The sequence below is a fragment of the Dendrobates tinctorius genome, unplaced genomic scaffold (genome assembly GCF_039654945.1).
Source record: "Dendrobates tinctorius isolate UK_male_01 unplaced genomic scaffold, ASM3965494v1 ptg000113l, whole genome shotgun sequence".
Classification (NCBI taxonomy): domain Eukaryota; kingdom Metazoa; phylum Chordata; class Amphibia; order Anura; family Dendrobatidae; genus Dendrobates; species Dendrobates tinctorius.
Genome location: NW_027361781.1, coordinates 4051459 through 4059333, shown reverse-complemented (window position 1 = coordinate 4059333; position 7875 = coordinate 4051459).

The window sequence follows — 7875 nt, the reverse complement described above, 5'->3', positions numbered from 1 at the left end:
TTGGCTCTCCACCAAAAACATCAAGCTTAAAGTACCGTCTGCCAAACTGGGTCCCAGATTTATTGGTCCATACGAGATTATAGAGGTGATTAACCCGGTGGCCTTCCGTTTAAAACTCCCTCAGTCTTTCAAATTACCCAATGTCTTCCACAAGTCTCTCCTCAAGTTGTATCGCTCCCCAATTCACCCTGTCCCATCCCCTCCTCCTCCCGTTTCGGTCGGAGGGTCCTTGGAGTATGAAGTCCAGGGTGTCCTTGACTCCCGCCTTGTAAGAGGGTCCGTACAGTATCTGGTACACTGGAGGGGCTACGGCCCGGAGGAGAGGTCCTGGGTCCCTGCGCGGGACATCCATGCAAAAGCACTAATTAGAAGGTTTCACCTCCTTCACCCTGACAAACCAGGTTTTGAGGGTCCGGAGGCCCCTCTTGGAAGGGGGGGTACTGTCACGTCTCCGTCAGATTTGGGGCCTGCTGTTCCGGTCGCAGCCACTAGGAGGCGCCGGGCCGCCACTTCGCCGTCAGACTCGGGGACGGCTGTTCCTGCCTCGGCCACTGGGAGGTGCCGTGGTTCTATTACGTCGCCATCAGACTCAGGGCCTATGGTCCCAGCTTTAGCCACTAGGAGGCGCCGGTCTGTCACGTCACCGTTGGATTCGAGACCTGCTGTTCCGGTCACGGCCACTAGGAGGCGCCAGACCGCCACTTCACTGTCAGACTCGGGGACGGCTGTTCCTGCCTCGGCCACTGGGAGGCGCCGTGGTCCGCCCGTGAGTTATGGTGGTGACAGAGAAGTGGCTCCTGCGCAGGCATCTGGTGGGCGCAGGCTCTGCCCCTCTGTCAGTCATCAGGGGGTTACTGCAAGTCCATCTGGCCTGGTCCTGGGGGCGGCCCTAATGACATCACCAGTCCAGGAACCTGTGAGGGATGACCTGATCCCTCAAATACCTTGGGACTGGTCTTGCAAGCCGCCGGATATATTCTTGGTTCCCCTGTGTGTTACTTAGTGATTGATTTCTGTTTGACTCTGACCCCAGCTTGGATTTCTGACCCCTCTATTGCCTGACTATTCTGTACTTCTGCTACTCTCCTGGTTTGTGACCTTGGCCTGGATATTCTGACTCTGCTACTTCCTAACGATTCTGTACCTCTGCCGCCCTCCTGGTTTTTGACTCTGACCTTGGCCTGAAATTGACTCTGCTATTGCCTGCCGTTTTTGTACTTCACTCTGACGACCGTCCTGCTCTGGCCGCTGCTCCTATTCAGACAGTACCTCCTGGGCTCTGTTGTAAATCCAGATCCCTGTATAGGGGTAAAGGGTATCAGTGTTTCTCGGGGTGTTGCCTGGCTGCAGCCCAGAACCGCAGACGGACGTTACACTTATGGAGCCAGACGATGACGCAGGCTCAACACCTCCTGCATTCGGTCCTATTTTCCTCTTGCCACTACCATCAGATCCACCACCAACACCATCATTACCAGCTGCCAACCCCCGCCCAATTCCACGGCCTCTTCCACCAGCCTTCCTCATTTTGTGTAGAAATGTAGACAAAATCCAACAAACTATATAGTAATGTAAAACAAGGTACAAGGTGTCTATAGGACAGGGGAGATTTTGAATTTCTGCACACACTTGTGGACAGTGGACACTTATGGATTGTGTGAGGCCCACTGAATATCACAGCGCTATGTCACAGGCTCGATGGCACAGGTGTGAAAAAAGTGACTACAGGATAAGGGAGATTTTGAATTTCTGCACACACTAGTGGACACTGGACACTTTTGGATTGTGTGAGGCCCACTGAATATCACAGCGCTATGTCACAGGCAGAAATTGGCTAGTGTATCACAAACTACAAGGTGTATGTAGAATTGGGCAGAATAGGAATCTCCCTAGAGTGTAGGTCTGTAAGAACGGAACAAGTCCTCCACTTATCCTTCCACAGTGACACACAGATAGCTTCACTGTGGCCGTGATAACAGCCGTTACACGGTACTGAGAGGAGCGTACATGTACAAGGCTGTCCGGTGTACGTAAAATTGTCAAGCTCCATGTTTTTTAAGTATACGGACTGACACACGCTGTCTCTCTATAGTTTTGAATGTGATCAAACAGCAAATATATTTAACTGTTTGAAAGCTCGACAAAACTAGTAGGTGCAGGTCTGTAAGAACGGAACATGTCCTCAACTCATTCTCACAGAGTGACACACAGATTGCTTCACTGTGGCTGTGATAACAGCCATTACACGGTACTGTGTGAGGAGCGTACACCGCTGTATGGTGTGAAAAAATGCACGCTCAGTACCTCAGCAGGACAAAAAAAAAATTGGGATTGCTTTTAAAAAAGCAGTTTGCAGAGCAGTGGGTGAACAGCAATGCAGCTGTCAGGAAGACTTAGAAGGCAGCCTAACAACCAACACCGCTGATCCACCACAATATAGCCTCCCCTTGCACTGCACACACAGTGACTGGTGTGTTGTACAGGCAAAATCGCTAGCAGCAGAAGCAGTTTTTTTTTTTTTTGTTCTTCCCTGCCTAACGCTCTCCCTACAGAATCAGCAGCAGCAACCTCTCCCTATGCTAAGATCGGCAGAAGTAAGATGGCGGTCGGCGTGCACGCCCTTTTATAACCCCTGTGACGCCCACCAAAGCAAGCCAATCACTTGCATGCCCTTCTGAAAGATGGTGGTGACCCCTGCCTATGTCATCACGTTGCCCACAGTGTCCGTGGATCCTGATTGGCTGAAAAAGAGCGCAAAACAAACTTTTGAAATGCGACTTTGGCGCGTAAGTCGCCGACCTCATGGCCGACCTCATCCTAGGGTCGGGTTTCGTTTCATGAAAACCGACTTTGCCAAAAGTCGGCGACTTTTGAAATTTTTCGACCCGTTTCGCTCAACTCTACTGTTTAGTACACAACTAGAGAGACACACAGTGTCTGCAAATAACAACTCAGACTTGTTAGCTTTGTGTTCTCCATTCATTACATGTAGTAATGGCACATGTTTGAACTTGTTATCAGTATAAAGGGGGCTAAAGCATCACCGATTTTGTGACGCAGCAGCGATATCGCTAGCGATATTGCTACATGTGATGCTTACCTCAGACCAGCTCCCCCACTGGCTATCGCTGATCGCGCAAGATCGTCCACGTCCATTTCTCGTCGTCGGCTTCGTGCTGGCGCCGATGAGCGAGCTATGGACGCGGGCGGAAGACGGTGGTCATTGCTTCATCTGAAAGGTAAGTACGACCGCCGAGAATCGCTACATTGCTGGTGAGATCTGCCTGTGTGGCAGCTCACTAGCGACCATTTAGCGATGCACCAGCGATCCTTACCGGGTCGTATCGTGGTTGGGATCGCTGGTGCATCGCTAAAAGTAAAGGGGCCTTAGTCTGTTTCAGTAAGCTCCACAATCATGAGGAAGACTGCTGACTTGACAGATATCCAGAAGGTAGTCATTGACACACTACACAAGGAGAGTAAGCCACAAAAGGTCATCGCTAAAGAAGCTGGCTGTTCCAGAGTGCTGTATCCAAGCATATTAATGGAACGTTGAGTGGAAGTAAAAAGTGTGGTAGAAAAAGGCGCACAAGCAACCAGAAGAACCGCAGCCTTCAAAGGATTAAGAAAAAGGCCAGGAAAGATGCATCTTACCTGGGCCCATGAGAAAAAGAAATGGACTGTTGATCAGTCATCCAAGGTGTTGTTTTTAGATGATAGTAAATTTTGTATTTCATTTGGAAATCAAGATCCCAGAGTCTGGAGGAAGAGTGGAGAGTAGAGTTGAGGGAAACGGGTCGGTCAAATTCATAAGTCGGCGACTTTCGCTGAAGTCGGGTTTCATGAAACAAAACCCGACCATAGCGTGAGGTCGGCCACGAGGTTGGCGACCAGAGTGCCAAAGTCACATTTCAAATGATGCTTCCAGCGCCCTTTTTCAGCCAATGATGGAGGACGCACACTGTGGGCAACGCGATGACATGGGCATCGGTCACCACCATCTTTGAGAAGGGCATGCAAGTGATTGGCTGGCTTTGTGTGGCGTCACAGGGGCTATAAAAGGGCGGGCACACCGACCGCCATCTTACTTATGCCGATCTTAGCATTAGGGAGAGGTTGCTGCTGCTGATTCAGATTAAGGGAGAGCTTTAGGCAGGGAAGAAGAACCAAAAAACTGCTTCTGCTGTTAGCGATTTCCACTGTACAACAGAACACTTTGTGTGCAGTGACAGGGGAGGCTATATTTTTGTGCATCAGCTCTGTTGGTTATTAGGCTGCCTTATAAGGCTCCCTGATAGCTGCATTGCTGTTTGCACACCTCTGTGCAAACTGCTTTTTTTAAAAGCAAAAATACTTTTCTTCCTCTTTTCTGCACAGTTACCAAGCGTTCATTTTTCCACACTTTTGTGTGCAGCAGTCTGGCTTATTAGGCTGCCTGCGTCCATACTTGGACTGAGAGCATCATTGTCAGCCTCCTAAAATCTCTAGGGAGCTTCCAATTCTCCCCAATACTATATACACCTTGTACCTGGTCATACACCTGCCTATTTCAGCCTGTTAAATTGAGGTGTAATCTATAGTGGGCCTGAGATAATAGTTCAGCCTCCTAAAATCTCTAGGGAGCTTCCAATTCTCCCCAATACTATATACTAGGATCTGCAAGGCATAATCTGACATGTGGGCCAATGTTCCCGGTGTCAATGATGCACTGCGAGTGCTGGGTGGAGGAGCACTTTCTGGCAAATCCACATCCCTCCAGTCACGCACAAACCCTGTACAAGACCTTGCCACGCCAACATTTTCTCTTGCTCCACGAGAAGCATCCTCATGCTTATGATGGCATCGTCTGCGCTTACCAGCCGTGTGCATTCCTCAAAACACTGAAGGACTTTACAGAGGTCTTTCAGCTTCGACCACTGCACACCTGTCAACTCCATGTCTGCCCTCAAAGTGCCTGCCTGTGTATCCTCCCACAAATGCATTATGGCCTGCCTCTGTTCGCACAGCCGCTCAACCATGTGCAGGGTGGAGTTCCACCTTGCTGCAACGTCGATAATTAGGCGGTGCTTGGGAAGGTGGAGCAATCTCTGCAGCTTCTGCATACGACTGGAGTGTACCAGCGACCGGCGGATGTGCGAGCACAGTCTTCGACCCTTATGGAGCAGGCCTGTTAACTCCGGAAAATTATTGAGGAAGCACTGCACCACCAGGTTCAAGGTGTGAGCCAAGCAAGGTATGTGTCTGAGTTTTGAAAGGGCTATGGCTGCTACAAAATTACGGCCATTATCACTAACTCCCTTGCTTGCCTCAAGATGTAGACTGCCCAGCCATGACTCAGTTTGTCGCTGAAAGTAGTCAGCCAGTACCTCCGTGGTGTGTCTGCCGCCCAAACACATAATCTGCAACACAGCCTGCTGACGCTTTCAACTAGCTGATCGATAGGGGGACACCTCGTGTGCAACAGTGGCAGCTGCAGATGGAGGGCTCGTGCGACTGCACTCTGTGGATGAGCTTTCGCTTCTGGAGGAGGAGGAGGATCGAACGCCTACAGCCAACTGTTTCCTATACCGTGGACTAGGCAGCACTGTCCCACCACCGCTGTCCCCTGTGGACCCTGCATCCACCACATTAACCCAGTGCGCAGTGATGGACACGTAACGGCCCTGGCCATGCCTACTGGACCATGCATCAGTTGTGAGGTGCACCTTTCCACTCACTGATTGCTTGAGTGCATGGACAATGCGGTCTTTCACATGAAGGTGGAGGGCTGGGATGGCTTTGCGAGAAAAGAAGTGGCGACTGGGTAGGTCATAGCATGGTACTGCATAGGCCATGAGTTTGCGGAAAGCTGCACTTTCAACCAACCGGTAGGGCATCATCTCTAACGAGATTAGTTTGGCAATGTGGGCATTCAAACCCAGTGTACGCGGATGAGAGGATGAGTACTTTCTTGTCCTACTCATAGTCTCTGGTAAGGTGAGCTGGACTTGAGAGCTGCATATGGTGGAACTAGCGGTGGACATGGCGGACTGAGAGAGGGTTGATGATGGTGATGGAGTTGGTGTTCTTTCTGATGGCCTAGATTCAGTCTTTCGTTGATATAACAATATGATTCCCTGACTGCTTTGGCCTTGCGACGACACCTCAACATTTGCTGCTGGTGGTGTGCTAAACGGTGGGCTTACAGTGGGGGAAACAATGTAGCATTGCTGACTACCTTCTTTGGGAGAAGTTGCACATGTGGTACGTGAGGTTTGGTAGTCCGTCCACGCTTGCAAGTGCATGGTGGTTAAATGTCTAAGCATGCAACTGGTATTCAAATTTCTCAGATTTTTCCCTCGGCTAAAGGTCTTTGTGCACTTCTTACAGATAACCTTTGCCTGATCATTAAGATTTTGTTCAAAAAAGTGCCACACTGCACTCTTCCTACTTTGGAAGACATTTTGAGGCCTTGCGCGCTGTGCTATTTTGACCATCTGGCCAAGCTGTCCTGCAACTCCTTTGCTTTTTTAACCCGTTTTTGGACTGCTCCGGGCCTGCCAGATAACAGCTGTTGCGATGTCGATGCCTGCTGTGGATCCTCCTCCTCCTCTTCTGAGCTATTGGCAGCGGCACCCTCTTCCCCCAATGGATGCCAATCTGGGTCAACAACTGGGTCATCCATCACCTCCTCTTCAATGTCATGTGCACCATCCTCTGTGTCACCATGTATGGAGGTATAGTATGCGGGAAGGGGCACCTGAGTTTCATCACGGTCAGATTCTGGCTCAGTACACTGCAAGGACAATGTAGTGCTCTGAGTGAATGTACCAGCAGATAAATCTAGCAGTGGCTGTGCATCAGTGCACGCCATGTCAGATTCATCTTGGACTGGGGAATTCATGATTTGACTTGATAACCCAGGCATGGTATGAGAAAAGAGCTCCATGGAGTAATCTGTAGTGTGGGCTGCCGCATCCTTCACTTTTGGTAGGGGTGAAGGACACAAGGAAAGGTGTTGTTCCTGACCAGGAGCCTCCACTGACGACGCAATGCTTTTATTTTTTGAAACTTCAGAAAAGGAGGCGATAGAGCTGGAGGCTGTGTCAGCAATGTAAGCCAAAACTTGTTCCTGAAGCTCCGGCTTTAAAAGCGGTTTACCTACTCCCAGAAAAGGGAGCCTACGAGGCCTTGTGGAGCCAGACAATGACACCGGCTCACCACCTCCTGCCTTAGGTGCTATTGTCACAACCAGCAGAAGCACCACCACCAACACCACCATCAGGACCAGCTGGCAACCCCCGCCCACTTCCACGGCCTCTTCCACCATACTTCTTCATTTTTTTGAAAAAGGTACCCAAATTAACAACAGCTATATGGTACTGTAAAACAAGGTAAAGGGTCTATAGAGTATTGGTGAGAATTTGAGTCTCACTGTAGTTTGGAGGACGCTGAACTATTGTCTCATGCCCAGTAGAGATTACACCGCTATGTGACAGGCAGAAATTGTCTGGTGTATGAGAAGGCAGAAGCTATATAGAGTATTGGTGAGAATTTGAATCTCAATGTAGATTGGAGGACGCTGAACTATTGTCTCAGGCCCAGTATAGATTACACCGCTATGTGACAGGCAGAAATTGGCTGATGTATGAGAAGGCAAAAGCTATATAGAGTATTGGTGAGAATTTAAATCTCAATGTAGACTGGAGGACGCTGAACTATTGTCTCAGGCCCAGTAGAGATTACACCACAATGTGACAGGCAGAAATTGTCTGGTGTATGAGAAGGCAGAAGCTGTATATAGTATTGGTGAGAATTTGAATCTCAATGTAGATTGGAGGACGCTGAACTATTGTCTCAGGCCCAGTATAGATTACACCGCTATGTGACAGGCAG